Source organism: Pinus tabuliformis, chromosome Q (assembly GCF_031772625.1).
Source record: "Pinus tabuliformis cultivar Carrire ecotype Pingquan chromosome Q, CPIR1, whole genome shotgun sequence".
NCBI lineage: Eukaryota > Viridiplantae > Streptophyta > Pinopsida > Pinales > Pinaceae > Pinus > Pinus tabuliformis.
Genome location: NC_142296.1, coordinates 602246874 through 602265230, shown reverse-complemented (window position 1 = coordinate 602265230; position 18357 = coordinate 602246874).

The window sequence follows — 18357 nt, the reverse complement described above, 5'->3', positions numbered from 1 at the left end:
CCTTCCCTTCCCTGCCATTAATTTTTTATTTTTATTTTTATTTTTATTTTTTTAAGCTTTTTTTGGTTAAATTTTAAATCTACTTTTTTTAATTGTTTCATTTAAATTTGTTTTTTTATTCAATTTTTTTTAATTGTGTTATTTTTATTTTATCTTTTTTAATTGTGTTTTCTTATTTTAATTGTTTTATTTTTATTTTATTTTTAATTATTTTATTTTGATTTTAATTTTAATTATTTTATTTTGATTTTAATTTTAATTATTTTTTTGAGTGTATTTTTTATTATTATTATTTTTTAATTTAATTTAATTTTTTAGTTATGTATTTTTTAATTTAAAAAAATCATTTTTTAAATTTAATTTGTTAATTTAATTTTTTTGTTAAATTGTCTTCTTTATTTTTTGTTGTGTCTAATTTTTTTATATTTATAAGTTTATTTTATTTTATTTTTTACATTTTTTTAGTTCTTTGTTTTTTTTATAATTGATTTTTGTCATGTTTTTAAGTTTTTTTTAATCTTTTTTCTTGTTATTATTTAAAAAAAACTATTATTATTATTATTATTATTATTATTATTATTATTATTATTATTATTATTATTATTATTTTTTTTTGGTGTCTTTTGCATTATTTTTTGTTTTTTTTTTATTGTTTTTTTTTTTTTTCTTTTGTATTATTTTTTTGTCCTTTTTATTGTTTTTCTCAATATTTAAATTTTTGTTTTTAATATCTAAATTTTGTTTTTTGTTTTTTATTATTTTTTGTGTTTTTTTAATTGTTTATTCTTTTTATCAAGATCAAAATTTTGTTTTTCTTTTGTATTATTTTTTGTGTTTTTTTTTTTGTTTTTTTCAATCTTTGAATTTTTGTTTTCCTTTTTATTTCTTTATACATTTATTTTTTATTTTGGTTTTTATTTTTATATTTTTCTACTGGGTGTGTGTTGATGCTTGTCTAGCAACCCAATCCCTTTATGGGTAGTTTGATAGTTGATTTTAAAATTTTCGTTATAATGAATCGAGTCTGCCCCCACAATGTATCAATTTCATGGTTGGTATTTAAGTTTTCATTACAACGAGTCGAGTTCAAATACATCGCTTGTCAATTTGATGGTTAATTTTTAAATTTTTGTTCCAATGTATTGAGTTGTCTTAGGCTATGATTTTAAAATCACTATATATTTAGCATTTAAAGGATAAATTACTCTTGGGTGTTTATTTTTAAAGTTTTTGTTATAAAGATTTTCCATAATGTCATGCTTGAAATATCTTGAAAACTTGAGATTTTTTTGTAATCATAATCTTTGGTTTTAATTGCATGGTTGAAAAATAGTCAACATTTTAATGTTTTTCTAAGTCATAATATTTTATCTTTAATGCTATGGTTGAAAACAATTACAATTTCAGGGTTTTTTAGAGTCAAGATATTTTATCTTTAACAACATGGATGGAAATTGTTGGAATTATCAGGATTTGAGATATGATATTTTATCTTTAACATCATGTCCGAGAATTGTTGGAATTTTACAGTTTTTCAAAGTCCGGATATTTTATCTTTAATTCCATTGCTAAAAAATGTCAAAATTGTAACTTGATTTTCTTTTTTTGTTATTCCAGAATCAACACTTATTTTTTTAAGGGTGTTTTTTCATCCATTTTTCAAAAAAAATGGTTTTTACTTCAATTTAAAAAAATGTTGAAAATTTACCCTAAAAAAAAACATCATTCTAGAATACACAATTTTCATTTTTGGGTTGTTTTTCATGTTTTTTGGGGGTTTTTGGGCTAGAGTACCCATTTTGAGGTAATAGTTCCCGTTTGATCGGTAACTATGTTATAAGAGGGTTTTCCACTCATTCTTCACCATGATGATTATCATTGTCACCATTATCATCTCACAACATTTGAGCTCCCACTTGAAGTCCATCTTGCTTTTGGGTTTTCTACATATTTGAGAGATAAGAATAAGATTGTTGAACCACAAAGAAATCAAAAGTACCCATCCCATGGAGTGGGATCTATAGACCCATGTTGTAAATCTTCCTCATCAGGTATTTTAATAAAATATTATTCATTTGAAGTCCTTTTATTGGGTTATTGCACTTTTCGTTATTGTTGCTATACGTTTTGGGCTTGACTAATATATGTTCTTGCTGGGTTTTATCACATTTTCTTGCATATATAAAGCATAAGAGTGGCCACATCTTGTTGTTAGGATCACTTTTCACTAGTGACTTAAGTGAATCATTTTTAGTACACTTTTCCAAAATCTTTGCATTAACAAATGGAGACTCCATTGGGTCTTTAGCTACTTAGTTATCAACAAATGGCGACTCCACTAGTGTATTATTTTAGAACCTTGATGACTATTGTTTCAACCTACTTTAGTTTTTTCCCACTATTTTTACCCTCTCAATTTATATTTTTAGATCCTATTTTTTGGATTTTTTTTGCTTTTGTTAGAGTTCGACATTTTTTCGCAGGTCATAGGTACGAATCGAGAAAGAGAGAACACAATCTGGGTGATATCTGTCAAGCGACAGTTGTGGGAATAGAACATAGTTTTCAACCCATTTTCTATGTCACAACGCTCTTTCCAAACCATTATCCATGTCCAAACTCACCTTTTAGGGCAATTTCTACATTCTGTCATTTTCCAGAAAAGTTTTCAGAATTTTCTAGTTTTGTTGACAGTGTTGCATGTGTAATGGGAAGGGTTTATGTCCTATCCCTAGTCACACCTAGGCCTAGATCCACTTAGTAGTTTCTTATTGAGTAAGGAAAAATTCCTCTAAGGTTTAGACTAGACCTCCATTATTTAGGAAGAGACTTACTGAGTTGAGGAGTCTAGAGGGCAACATTTTCAACCACTATTTTTTAGGGTTTTGTCCACTATTTTACAACCCTTTTGGATAGGATTCTTCATCATTTTACTCCCTTTATATTTTAGTGTTTCCTTCCCCCCTTAGGATCCCCTTGTGCATCCTAGGTTTTGGAGCTTCTTGCCTATCCTTGTCCAACATTTTCACCTCTAATTTTTGTAGGTTTTATGCCCCATTTACAATGGATTGTCACCTTTAGATCTGAGTTCCTTTGACCTTAGATCTTTTGGCCATGAGTGTGTATTTGAGTAACTTGTTTTACCTCTCTTTCTCTACTTCTTGTTTGCCCATTTATGTGGGGTTTTGCGTGCTTGGATTGATTTCTTAGAGTTTTTCAGCACTTTATTTTCAGTAGCACATGGCATCATAAAACATCCTCAATTAACTCATACACTAAACACATTTTACGAACACATGTGCAAACCCGAAGTGAACGTGAGCTTGGTTAACACCGCCAAGCCAAGACTTGAAACACTACACCTTAATAATTAAACTCGCATAGATTAATCCCACTTGGGAACCAGGGCCAAAACAATCTTCATAGTTAGGTGTAGGATCGGTGGGATAGACTTCCAATAACACACATAGATCACTTACATTAGGAAATATCTTTTTTTCATATTAGGGAGCTTAACGTCCTTCACTATCCCATGGTACAAAGACAGAGTGTGTCAGAAACTTGATTCAAAGGGGGTTACGCTAGGTAATCATGCAAGTGCTTCTCCTTAGGGATACCCAACACGTGGCAAGGAATATCGTGCTTTGGATGACCATAAATAAGCTCAATACTCGACCAGCCCCATGGGGCGAAGGTAACCATAGTGACCACTCATTGGAAAACACCTTATAGGACTAGTTGTGGGAAGCAGTTGGTTCTCTACCCTACCTTTCTCTAGACAAATCTGTTTGTGGGGTTCATATTCCGTCAAGTAAGAAGTCTCTTGGAAGGCCATCTAAAACAATAGATCTAGGACTTTTTTAAGGATTTAGATCACCTATAGGCTATAGGTCATTCTTTATTTGATAGCAATTCTTTTCTTTAAATAGAGTAGCATATTAAAATAGTTAGTCTCCACTTGTACCACTGCACTAGAGTTTTCTTGTTGCTTATTACTTTTTTCTCCTATCATCACCCTTTAGTCTATTGTTTCCTAATTGTCTTGAAATAATTGTTCCCCTAAGTGTTTTTCACAAAGACTTCATCGCCTTCACTCCTAGTTTATTTTAGGACATCATACTTCTCCCCCTCGAGTTAGAGTTCATCCTCCTAGTCCTCCATTAAGTCCCCATATTGACTCTAGTTTTTCTGATTCTTCTAGTTCTCCCTCTGATTCCATATCTTCCCAACCCTGTACCGTCACCATGTTGGGCACTAACGTGAGTGTGGGAAACTAAGGTGGTAACCAAGGTATCCCCAAACGTGGAAGCTTTACCATTATAGTCACTAATCTTCCATTTATCCACTATATGGCTAGTTTGAACCTTCCTGATTTCAGAAAACTCATCAACGATCCTCTTGTCCATGACCCCAATTGGCCTGCTATGCCTACCAAGTTTCCTTTCGAAATCCCCAAATTTAAAGGTAATCCTAGAGAAAACCCCACAAATCATGTTCACTCTTTCCATATGTGATGTTCATCAAATTCCATCATTGAAGACTCCATTTGTCTTCACCTTTTCCAACACACCCTTGCTAGAGCTATTGACAAATGGTATGTGGACCAACTGCATCCCTCCCATTCCATCTTCATGACTCTAACCAAAGATTTTTTCATCCTTCAAGCTACCTCTTTGATATGACATTGGTACCAAACTCTTGAATTCTTTCCTTCAAACTTCTACCACTCGCCTATCTGACCATGTTCAAGAATGGCGCAGAAGAAGGAGTGTGTGTAGGGCCCTTGAATTTGAAGACCGCGTCTATATGGATTAGTTCCTTAGAATGCTTTTGGCCCCATAGGTAAAGATGTTACCTCTTACTTCCCCTAGTCTGAGAAATAAGTGCTCCATATAGCTTTGAAATATAACCTGATCTATGCATAGTCAAGTTATGATTATATTGTCCTTCGTGAATATCATTCCATTAACAGTATCATTGGATCTATCTCATACCCTCAACTATCACCATATCATCAACTTTATATCAGTTATGGTCAACCCCATGGGGGGATCATTTCTGTTACCTATCCCCCTCCTAATCCTTCGTGTGTCAACAGTTACCAAGGTACAAGCACATCATATGCATATCCCCATCTGCATTAGTCAATTCTAAGGCCAACTATTGTTTCACCTGGTTATTGAAATGTTGCCACAAATCCTTACTATTCTTATGCACTGCAAGGTAATCTAGCCTCACTGGCACTAGCGGCCCAACCTCCCATGACTCCTCCAGCTCTTCCACAACAACAACCATCACCTCAAGGTCATGTTTATGCTCAAGAGAGTGCAACCAATCCCCCCAACCCAAACAGAAGGAATAAGGGGAAGGGTTTCCAAAACCATCCATCTCAAGGTAACTAAGGAAACCAAAGTCCACCACCTAATTCCCCTAAGGGTGACCAACTTAATCCCACAAGCCAACAATAGGATGGACATCTCAAGAAAAATAAGGCTCTTCAAACAACAAACCTTGTGCATGTTGCAGAGTAGTTAGCCATTATACTCATGAATGTCCCATTTTTTTTGGAAATAATTTTGAGAGGGGGGGTGAATTAGTATTTACAATCTATAACTTTTTCATTTCCATAATCATATTTATATACGCTACCTCAGTGAAGGGAATTCACATGTGCACACAACTGTTATTGAGGAAACCAACGTATATCCAGTGAACTTATGATTCAGTTAATTCATCATATGTTGACCTTTAATCAGTGAATCAGTACTTTATTAAACATTAAATAGTAACCATGTGCAATAATAACAGAATAAACCATCACACATAAGCAACACACATGAACACCAAGATTTAAGGTGGAAACTCAATGTGGGTGAAAACCACCTGCTATTATAGTCTCTGTCTTCTTTTAATAATAAGAAAATATGTTTACAATCTTGTACTGGTGCAGACTCATACCAATACACAGTCTTCTACCTGCAGAAGGTTACAACCTTCTCTTGTTCTCCAGATTCTATTGGAAAGGAGCTACAACCCCCTAGCTCTTATACTAGCTAATATGTTTACTGGTACATAGGCGTTCCCTACTGAAGGCTCATACCTTCACTCACTATCCAGCTACTACTAGAAGGGAGATCCAATCCCCTGGCTCTTGTACTAGCTGATATGTTTACCAGTACATAGGTGCCAACCTACAGAAGGCTACGATCTTCTCTCTTCCTCCAGGGACCACGTTTCATTAATTTTCAAACTGGATACTCCTGGAACAACATTGAAGCTCAAAATCATAACTGCATTACAAGCATCAAATACATCTGCATCAACTAATCACTGAAACTCAATCATCACTCTCTAAATCAGCCATAACTCAATCAATTACTGACAACCTCTCAACCTGTGGCACAACTGTATCATTCATATATACTTAATTAACTTCAACCAATCAACTGGAACAGATAGATTACTGTAACCAATACACAGATCCAAACCCAGAACACTGCATCATCATTCAGAACCAATTGTCGCATCAAAACAATGCATCAAAGTGTATACGCTACTTGGTTGAACACAAACTGCATGTATATGATACTTCCTTTAGCCCAACCTGTGTATATCTCTAATGACACTGAATCGTAAAACTTCTGAACCACAAACTTTACCAATCAGTGACATTTTGAATATCTACTATTATATTATTGAGTTCTAAACAGATATCAACAAGGATCACCCTTCCTTCTCAACCAATCAATCAATCAAACTCAATTTCCTTATATATTTGATTCTACTTTTAGATATAAGAAGGCATCATTGATAAATAGTAGTAAAACCATAGTATTGAGCTAATAGATCAATCATCCTTGAACATCAAGCTTTTCTTTTGCATACACTACATGGAAGAGCCGAACCAGCGTGTATATGCAATTTCACCAAAGTGAACCAATGTATAGATCTGCAAATACTTACATATAACTTCGCTGCACTTCTCGACTTCAGAAGTACCCAGATCATCATATATAAAGGATAAAATATGTGTTAGCAATCATATCTAGCCCATCCATTATCAGATCACATAATGATAAGTCATTATGATCTTGATCCATCATTAGATCTCATCACAATCAATCAATCTGAACATTCAAAACACTGTCACTAGAATGCAATCACCAGAACACAAAGCATAACCCAGAACTCTGCATCAACAACCAGAACCAATTGCAACTTCAAACATCATACTTCATAAGGTATACGCTACTTCGATGTGTCGAACCAGCGTGTATACACGCTTTTACCAAAGCGAAAAAACATACATATCTGCAAATACTAACTTAAAACTTCACAGTTATTCCAGACTTCAGTCATACCCAGATCATAACATATACAGAATAAAACATGCGTCATTATTCAAATCTACATCGTCCATGATCAAATCACATAATGATAATTCATTTCATGCTTTATGATCCTGATCCATCATCCATCATCAACCACATAGGTGCATCCTTAGTTCAGAACAAGAAAAGCATTAGAAGCTCATAACTTGTATATATGATCTAACACTTTATAAGATATTCAATACTTGCACCCCTTGGCCTAATGATCTTCTCCACCTTATATAGTTTTAACCCTTTCTCAATACCTTGGATCAAAACCACTTAGTACCGATACCTTGGACCAAATACCTAGGGTCAATACCTTGGACCAAATACCTTGGACCAAAATACCTTGGTTTTCCAACATGTATGTGCTTTTCCTCTTGTGAAAGTGCGTGTATACATATACGCTCTTTTTATTCTATGGACCAACGTGTAAATGATGTTTTGACTAGGTGGACCTGTGTATACTTCTTAAACTGCTTTTCATCAACATTTTCCTTTACCTTCTTTATTCTGATCAGTAGACCTTAGTTCCATCTTCCTGTTCTTCTATGCCAATGTCCATTACCTCTGAATATACCTATTACACTGTAATTTGTCATATTAATTCTCAAATGATTCCTTTCAACTACCCTGCATTTTGTCACATTTGTAAACACAACTGCCATGCATTCTGTCACATCAGATATTTCTTCTATAGATTCATCTAGTTACCATATACAAGTGATTTGTTTTGCTATAAGTGGGTTGCCATCAAGTACACCACATGTATCATAATGCCAAAAATCCCCCCCTTTGGACTTGATGGCAACCATGTTGGTGTTGATTACTACACGCTATAGAAACTATTAGAGATAACAAGCAACACGAAAATACTCTCCCCCTTTGACATCAAGGGAAAAGGGTGGACCAAGATATTCTCCCCATTTGATATGAAGAATGTAATATCTGAACAATTGAATATAAACATTGATCATGCTCCCCATATACACATGTTGAATTCTCTGATTAGACTCCCTCTTTATGCATGTTCTGATATCATTATACATGTTGTGTTGCACTAACCATCCATGCTCCCCCTGAGCACATGTAGAGTCGACAAAAATATTTTCCAAAAGAATAACATGACTCTATAACTCAACTATGTGAGTCTGACCTTCCTATCACCAATGACTCATACATACATCAATCTCCCAATCAAGTGCGGATATACCAAATTTGACTCATCTACCCAACCAAGTGGGGATATACCAAATGTTTATACATGATTGAAATATAACAATTATTACATCATCCTTCCCATGCATAGTATGGGTACAAATTACTTCATATGACCAAAAGGGACTTATTAACAGAATACGATGGACAAAGATATATTACATCATGGGTCATATGACCTTTACATCGAATGATGACATTTATAACAAAGACCAAAGATCTAAACAAGACCGTGATAGTCATCAACAACTATCATACACCATGTATGATCTGCACCATAAGCATCTGTCAATCAACATCTAAATCAGCAACCTGTATATGTCCATCATTAGTTCCCAAAATATGACAATGTAATTACCATCAATTTGTGACAAACTATGTTGCATATAGATATCAATTCATCTTGATCTCATCAATAACAACTTGCTCTGTTTCCTTAGTAGAAAGAGCCTTAGCATAACCTTCCATGAATCAACCTAGAATATGTCATATCTCCAATTATTCACATCATATCATATGTATGTGGAAACACCATAGTCATCATTTATGATCATAACATCATCATCTAGAACTGCGTGATATTTCCACAAGAACCCTCAATATATCAACCATGTATCATCACTAGGGAATATCCCACATCTGATAAGCATCAACCATGATAATCAACATATGTGAATATCAAACCTATCATCATAAAGTAAAACGTTATCATCATTATGTGAATAAGTAAGCCATGTCTTCAAATATCCATGTCTTCAAAAGGCTATGGAACGTGTAACAACACCATTCTATTGGCTAACCAACAATATCTATCAATATGAAGCTTAATTAATCATCCATGTATCCAATCATAATGTATATCCATCAAAGAGATAGAAATATGTATCTAGAAAACCATGAGCTCATAGTCATGCGTCAAGCTTTCTTGATACCATCAATAGCAACAATCCTCAACCATGTGAGAGCCAAGAACTTGCATCATAACTGCACCATATGAACTTTATGCATTTTTGAAGACATGATGACAGTAGCATAAAAGAAACAAGTGACTCATCATCAAATAATGAAGTTGTGTACTCAAGCTTTGTACTTCTCCTTGTCCATTATGTACTGTATGCATTATCAAAAATTCATCCACAATCATCCATAAATATGATCTGAATAACAACTATGTAACCCCAAGCAATACAAGTATTGTCATCATAGGAAACTTATAACCACGCCATAGCATGATGTATAAAAACACTTTCATTTGGTACCAAAGACTTATAATGCCAACAATGCAATATTAGAAGCCTAGCATATTCTCCCCTTGAACATATGCCACCTGTTCACTGTCAGATCTGATCATTGCATATATCAGTAAGAAATATCAAGGCAACATCATCAATCAGATATACATCAACTTTTTAACAACTTATGAGCACTTTACACATTTCCACACATCATCATCAAATTGTGACTATCATTAAACATAGTAGATAATTGTCTGAACCATATCAGACCCCTTTTCCTGAGTCTGTCCCACTTCTTTTTCTTCAAACCAACATATACACAACTGTGCAGCTTAGATCTCACGTATATACGTGACTTGTCTTCATGAAAATTGCATATGAGATTTAGAGCACTGAAGTTTCACACTTTCAGCTTCCCCTGAGTCTGTTATGTCTATACACTATGTTATGCCACATCTTTCTGACTGTACTTCCTTCTTCTTCCATATCTTCAAGTGTGATGATGTTTTCTCCTTTTGGTATGGTGCTCAAATTTTCTCCTGCAATCCTTTGTTATATGTCCAAACTTGTTACATGCATAAATCTTACATGTTTCATATTCCTTCTATAGCAGTCAATGGCTTTGTGACCAAACATATTGCAAGAAAAACAATATCCCTTAAAGTACCTGGAAGTTGATGATATTTCTGTGTGATGGTCTTGAACCATTCCACTTCTGCATCTCACTACAACATGTCCAAAATTATTACATATAAAAAATTCAACATTATTCATCAAAGGAAAGAACCAATTATCACTTCCATAGTTAGGAGTAAATGATTTTCTTTGAAGACTCCCTTGCTTTGGTTGTTGATGGGGTTGACCTCTTATCTCCTTGTTGAGCATTTTAGATTTTGCACTAGATTTCTTTGCTTCAGTTTGTGAGCTAGATTCTCCTTTAAAAATTTCATGAAAACCAAGACCATATTTGATGGTAGGAGACCTTTGAGTACTAAGAATATCATCCAAAATCTTAGTACTATCTTGAAATAGTAAAAGTTTATCCTTTTCTTCTAATTTACCTTTTAGGATATTTACCTCAACCTGATATTGCTTTTCCTTTTCAAGATACTACTTCTTCATGGTTTCTTCAAATTTTCTTCCTTCTTCCACTTGTTTCCTTAATTCGAGAACTTTTTTGTTTTTGTTTTTCAAATGATTGGAGTAGTTCTTCATTCTACTTATTTGGTTTTTCAAGATCTTCTTTTAGAGAGAGGATCTTAGCTTCAAGACTTTCATAGTAACTAGATCTCTCTTTAATTTTCTTTATTGTTGTATTCCTTTCACTTACTTCATTTCTTAATGATGTCACTTCATCCTGCAGCTTTTGACATTGATCTTCCTTTTCCTTATACTGCTTCCTTACCTTGTTTCCTTCCTCCAACTGATATTTTAATCTGGTAACTTCTTCTTTGTAGGAACATTTCCTTTTATCAATTAGATCTTCTTGATCTCTAATTATATCCGTGAGCCTTTTAAATTCTTCTTCTATTTTATTTCTTTTTCTTTCACCCATAAGAGAAAATTCAGTTGTTTCACTATCACTTTCATTATCTTCAAATGAACAGAGAAATGTGTCACAAGAGGACAACAAATTCATACCTAATAGTTCTTTTTCTTGTTCATCTTCATTCTGAGGTGATTTTGAATCTGAAGAGTTGCTTCTACATAATCCCCAATCATCTCTTCCACTGTCATAATTCCTTTGGGATGCCTTCTTCTTTTGAGGTGCTTTCTTCTTTATCTTCTTTCCCATTGCTTCTATGGATCTCCTTCAAGCGATCAAGCTTCTGCCAAAGGACCTGCTTTGATACCAATTGTTGAAAATAATACTAAGAGGGGGGTGAATCAATATTTACAATCTATAACTTTTTCATTTCCATAATCAGATTTATATACACTACTTCAATGAATGGAATTCACGTGTGCACACAACTGTTCTTGATGAAACCAACATATGTCCAGTGAACTTATGATTCAATTAATTCATCATATTTTGATCTTTAATCAGTGCATCAGTACTTTATTAAACATTAAATAGTAACCATGTGCAGTAATAACAGAATAAACCATCAACTATAAGCAACACACATGAACACCAAGATTTAAGGTGGAAACCCAATGTGGGTGAAAACCACCTGTTGCTGTTATCTCTGTCTTCTTTTAATAATAAGAAAATCTGTTTACAATCTTGTACTGGTGTAGACTCATACTAGTACGTAAGCTTCTACTTGTAGAAGGTTACAACCTTCTCTCATTCCCCAACTTCTACTGGAAGGGAGCTACAACCCCCTAGCTCTTGTACTAGCTGATATGTTTACTAGTACGTAGGTGTTGGCCTACTAAAGGCTCCAACCTTGTTGTTTTCCAGCTACTATTGTAAGGGAGCTCCAACCCCCTGGCCCTTATACTAGTCGATATTTTTACCAGTACATAGGTGCCGGTTTATAGAAGGCTACAACCTTCTCTCTTCCTCCAGGGACCACGTTTCATTAATTTTTAGACTAGATACTCCTTGAACAACATTGAAGCTCAAAATCATAACTGCAATACAACCATCAAATACATATGCATCAACCAATCACTGAAACTCAATCATCACTCTCTAAATCAGCCATAACTCAATCAATTACTCACAACCTCTAAACCTCTAGCACAACTAAATCATTCATTTATACTTAATCAACTTCAACCAATCAACTAGAATAGATAGATCACTGTAACCAGTACAAAGATCTAAACCCAGAACATTGCATCATCATTCAGAATCAATTGTAACCTCAAAACCATGCATTAGAGTGTATAGGCTACTTGGTTGAACCCAAGTTGCATGTATATGCTACTTCCTTTAGCCCAACTTGCGTATATCTCTAAAGATACTGAATCATAAAACTTTTGAACCACGAACTGTACCAATCAATGACATTTTGAAGATCTACTATCATATTACTGAGTTGTAAATAGATAGCAACAAGGATCACCCTTCCTTCTCAATCAATCAATCAATCAGACTCAATTTCCTTATATATTCAGTTCTAGTTTCATATCTAAGAAGACATCATTGACAAACAGTAGTAAAACAGTAGTACTGATCTAATATATCAATCATCCTTGAACATCAAGATTTTATTTTGCATACGCTACTTGGAAGAGCCGAAACATCATGTATACGCAATTTCACCAAAGCAAACCAACGTATAGATCTGCAAATATTTACTTATAACTTTGCTGCACTTCCTGACTTCAGACATACTTTTATGAAACCAGCTCACCAAAAGATAGAAAAGAGAGATCCACGCCTTAGAATACAGCCTCTTCGAGGGGGAAACCTCCTTTACATTACATAAATGAGAAATTCTTGGATGATTCAAATGACAAAACCTCCTTTCTATATATAGGATTCTAAGGAGTCACAATATAACCCAGCCGACCTAACAACAATAATATAAAGCCACAAACATAACAATAGAGGAATTCTATGGGGCACAGTAATAACAATATGGGGGCGATAGGGGCACAAAAATATTAATAAGGGATACAACTACAATAGTAATGGGGTAATCACTAGTATTATAGGGACCCAACATGCCCCTCTCCTTCAAAAAAGTGTTGTCCTCAACGCTTCAATAGTTCTGGATACTTCTGTATAAAATTCTCATCCTCTCATGTGGAATCTTCAGCGGATAAGTTCTTTGACTTGATAAGATACTCTGAAATTGATCGATTTCATAACTGTCGAGTTCTTGTTTCTGTGACTGCTTTTGGTTCCAATATAATTTTTCCTTCCTCATCAAGTTCTGGAAATATTGTTTGAACTGGGAGCTTGTCACCTATAACCTTCTATAAACATGAAACATGGAAAACTGGGTGCAATCAAGAAGCTGCACGAAGCTCCAATTTGCATGCCATAGTACCAATCTTTTGCAACACCTTGTACGGACCATAATACTTTGGTGATAATTTATTATCTTTCTTAGCTTGCTTGGGGGACATTTGCTTATATGGTTGTAGCTGTAGGAATACCCAATCACCTACATCAAAACTTCTTTCGCTACGATGTTGATTTGCCTGTTGTTTCATTCTATTCTGTGCCAACACGAGGTTATCCTTTAAGAGTTGGAGGACATGTTGTTGATGTTTGATGTGATGTTCCACTGCTTGAACCTTAGAATTTTCTCTTAAATATGATGTAATGGATGGTGGCTGATATCCATAAAGTGCCATAAATGGGGTCATTTTTGTTGCTGTATGGAAGGAAGTGTTATACCACCATTCAGCCAGAGGCAACCATTTGACCCATTGTGTTTGTTTATCAGATACAAAGCAATGAAGATATCCTTCCAAACATTTGTTTACTATCTCATTTTGCCCATCAGATTGAGGATGATAAGATGAGCTATGAGCTAACTGAGTACCAAGACAAGAAAATAATTCTGTCCAAGAATTTCCAGTGAAAATGGGATCTCTGTCACTTACAATAATCTTTGGGTTTCCATGTAGCTTTTGAATTGTTTCCATAAATGCAGTAGAAACTGTACTGGCTTTAAATGGATGTGATAATGCACAAAAGTGTGAATACTTGGTAAGTCTGTCAACTACCACCATGATGACACTCTTTCCCTCAGACTTGGGTAAACCTGTGATAAAATCCATTGAAACCTCCTCCCAACGTTGGCTTGGAATGGATAAAGGTTGTAATAGACCCGGTGTCTTAATTGTTTCAACTTTATTTTGTTTGCAAACCAAACATTCCGCCACAAACTTTTGAATATCTGATTTAAGGCCCTCCCAAAAAAAATCTTTCTTAACTCTGTGGTAAGTTTTTAAAAATCCTGAGTGCCCTCCTAAGGGAGAAGTGTGCAATTCCATAAGAATCTTTTGTTTTAGCTGGGAATTCTTGCAGAGGTATAAGCGATCTTTGTACCATAACGAATCATTTTTCCAGCTAAATGTATCAGACGTACTGGAGTCTTGTTGTAACTTTCGAATAAGTGCCCACACTTCTTCGTCTTTCTTCCATTCCTCCCTTTCTTTGTTTATCAAATCTAGTTGGATAATAGAAATGGCGCACAACGATGCTTCAACATCCTCATCCTTTCTGGAGAGTGCATCTTCCACCACATTTTGCTTCCCTTTTTTGTAGATGATTTCAAAGTCATAACCCAACATCTTTGTGACCCACTTTTGTTGCTCTTCAGAGGATAATCTTTGTTCTAAAAAGTATTTAAGGCTATCATGATCCGTTTTTACCTTGAAGTGTCTTCCCATTAGGCAGGGTTGCCATTTCTTAAGTGCATGGAGTATTGCCAACATTTCCTTCTCATAAATATCTCTGTGTAAAAACTTTCCCTTGATTGGACGACTTTCGAAAGAAATGGGTCTTTCATCTTGCATTAAAACAGCACCAATTCCATTTCCTGAAGCATCACATTCCACAATAAAGGTTTTTGTGAAGTCTGGTGTAACTAAGATCGGTGCTTGGCACATTGCCTCTTTAAGATGCTCGAAGGCCTTTGTTGCTTCTGGAGTCCATGAAAATGCATCTTTCTTCAATAATGTTGTTAGAGGTGCTGTTATTCTCCCATAATTCTTAACAAACTTGTGATAATACCCTGTCAACCCAAGAAATCCTCGCAGATGCTTTATGGATGTGGGGATTTTCCATTCCTTAATGGCTTTAATTTTTCTAGGGTCTACCTTAACTCCTTCATGAGATACAATATGACCCAGATATTCCACCTCTTGTACTCCAAAAAAACATTTGGATCTTTTTGCATATAATTGTTTCTCCTCCAATAATTGTAGCACCCTGTCAACATGTTCAACATGATCCTTCCAAGACTTGCTATAGATTAGTATATCATCAAACAATACTAACACAAATTTTCTAATGAATGGTTTGAAAATGGAATTCATCAAACCTTGAAATGTTGAAGGTGCATTGGTAAGGCCAAAAGGCATGACCAAAAATTCATAATGACCCTCATGAGTTCCAAATGCTATTTTTGGAATGTCTTCAGTATTCATTCTGATTTGATGATATCCTGAATGAAGATCCAACTTGGTGAAGTAAATTGATCCATGCAATTCATCCAGTAATTCATCAATGACTGGAATGGGAAACTTATCTTTAATAGTGAGCTTTTTGAGCTCCCTATAATCCAGACACATGCGCCATGATCCATCCTTCTTGTGCACCAATACTACTGGAGCAGAGAAAGAATTTTGACTCGGTTGAATTATACCAGCCTCTAGCATTTCTTCAACCATATGTTCAATTACACTCTTTTGGGCATAGGGATATCTGTACGGCCTGATGTTTGGGGAACACTTCCTGGAATCAGATGAATAGTATGATCATGATCACGAATAGGTGGGAGACCTTTGGGAGTCTCAAATACCTTGGAATGATTGTCCAAAACTTTTTGGAGATCTGGAGAAATAGATGATTCCAATGTGGAAACATCTAGCGAACATAATTGTGTAATTACACCTATTTGTTCCTTTTTTAGAAGCTTTGTCATACCATTAGAGCTGATTATCTTTCCCGGTTTTCCTGCAATACCCCTTAATTCAACTTCCTTTCCTTCCACAGAACATTTCATGAAAAGTTCTTGAAAATTAAAAGCTATTGTACCCAATGATTGTAGCCATTGGACTCCTAGTACAACATGAGCACCTCCCATTGGAATGGAAAGCATTGGGCTAGTCAATACATATTCTCCCATGGATAGCTTAATATTATGGCAATTTCCAGAGCAATTTATTGTTCCTCCATTTGTAACCATCACTTGACACTATCGTGCTGGATATAAGAAGAAATTCAATTCTTTTGCTACCTTATAATGAATAAAATTGTGGGTACTTCCTGAATCAATCAACACTATTACCTTTTTCTTCTTGATTTGTCCTTCTATCTTGATGGTTTGAGGAGTGGTAATTCCTACCAATGCATTACAAGATATGGTTGGATTCATTTCTTCTTTATCTAGGCTTTTTTCCTGGAGTATATCCTCTTCTTTTGACCTTTCTTGCTCCTTTTCTTCTTCCTCTTCACAATCTATGTAGAATAATTTCTTCTCAACACACTTATGACATTTAGTGTATTTGCTATCACAGTTGTAACAAAGCCCTTTTGCTCTTTTTTCTTCCAATTGTTGTGGTGTCAACCTTATAGGTTGTGGAAGACTAGGGGCAACAACACTTCCATCTTTATAGTTGTGAGTGGTATGCTTCCTCGTTGCCATTATTTTGCTTTCCATTTTTCTTGCTAACCTAAATGCCTTCTCTAATGAATCAGGTTCCAAAAGGCAAACATCATGTTGGATATTATCCTTTAAAGTCCCTATGAACACATCAATCCTATGCTCCTCTACAATATTTTTTACCCTTACGTTCAATTTTTGGAACTCCTCAATGTACTCCATTATTGAACCCTTTTGTTTGAGACTTATAAATTGGCTAAAAAAAGTGTTGCCCAAGTGATAATTTGTTTACGAGAGCAAAGCCATTGATACCAGACAAACTGATTAGGTTCCAAATATAAAGTTTCAATACGTACCTTTTATGTGTTTTGCACATTATTGAGATCGAAAAATTGCTCCATCTATAATATCCATGTTGCAGGATCCTTGCCATCAAACTTCCTCATATCGATTTTTGGAATATGGTGGGTCTTCGATCCAACAGTAGAGTCTATGGAATCATGATTAACATTTCTTTTGTTCTCATCATGAGTTTCCTTTACTACCCTTTCACCATTAGTGACCATTTCTTGTAGAAAATTATTAATATTTATCTTCAATTCTTCCATCTTATCATCCATGCCATAAATTTTAGCATCCATGCCATTCATCTTAGCTTCCATGCCATCCATATTAGCTTCTATGCCTTTCTTTAAACAATCCATTTAGCTTTTACACCTTTCTTTAAACCATCCATCTTAGCTTCTACATCTTTCCTTAAACCATACATCTTAGATTCTGTTGCCTTTTGTGCAAGTGACACTTGTTGCACTTGGTCTTGTAATTTTGATATATCATGTTGCATTTCTTCCTTTTCTTCATAAGTCATGCTAGAGACTTCAGGTTTCTTACTAGGTGTTTGTATTTTCTTTCCTCGAGTGTTATAGACATTTTTGGGCCCTACAACCCCAAGCATGAAATGTCCATAAACCAAGGGCTCCTAAGTCCCTAAAAGTGTTTTTCTAACCCCTAAAGGCACAAGGTCAGCAGATTACAGCTTCTCCCAGAAGTTCTCCATGAAAAACTGCTCAGAATTGGTCAAAACAGGATCATTTCAGCTGCTCCACTGGCTAAGTGTGTTGCATCTCACCTAAATACACTGTGTGGGTGCGTTGCATTTCAAAAATCCCTTCTGTGGGGTGCGATGGGCAAGAAATGACAAATGGCAGTGTCATTCCGCGAGGTGGAGAGGCAATGGAAACTTCCAGAATATTCCCCTGTGACACTTGCCTCACTGAATTCGACCAA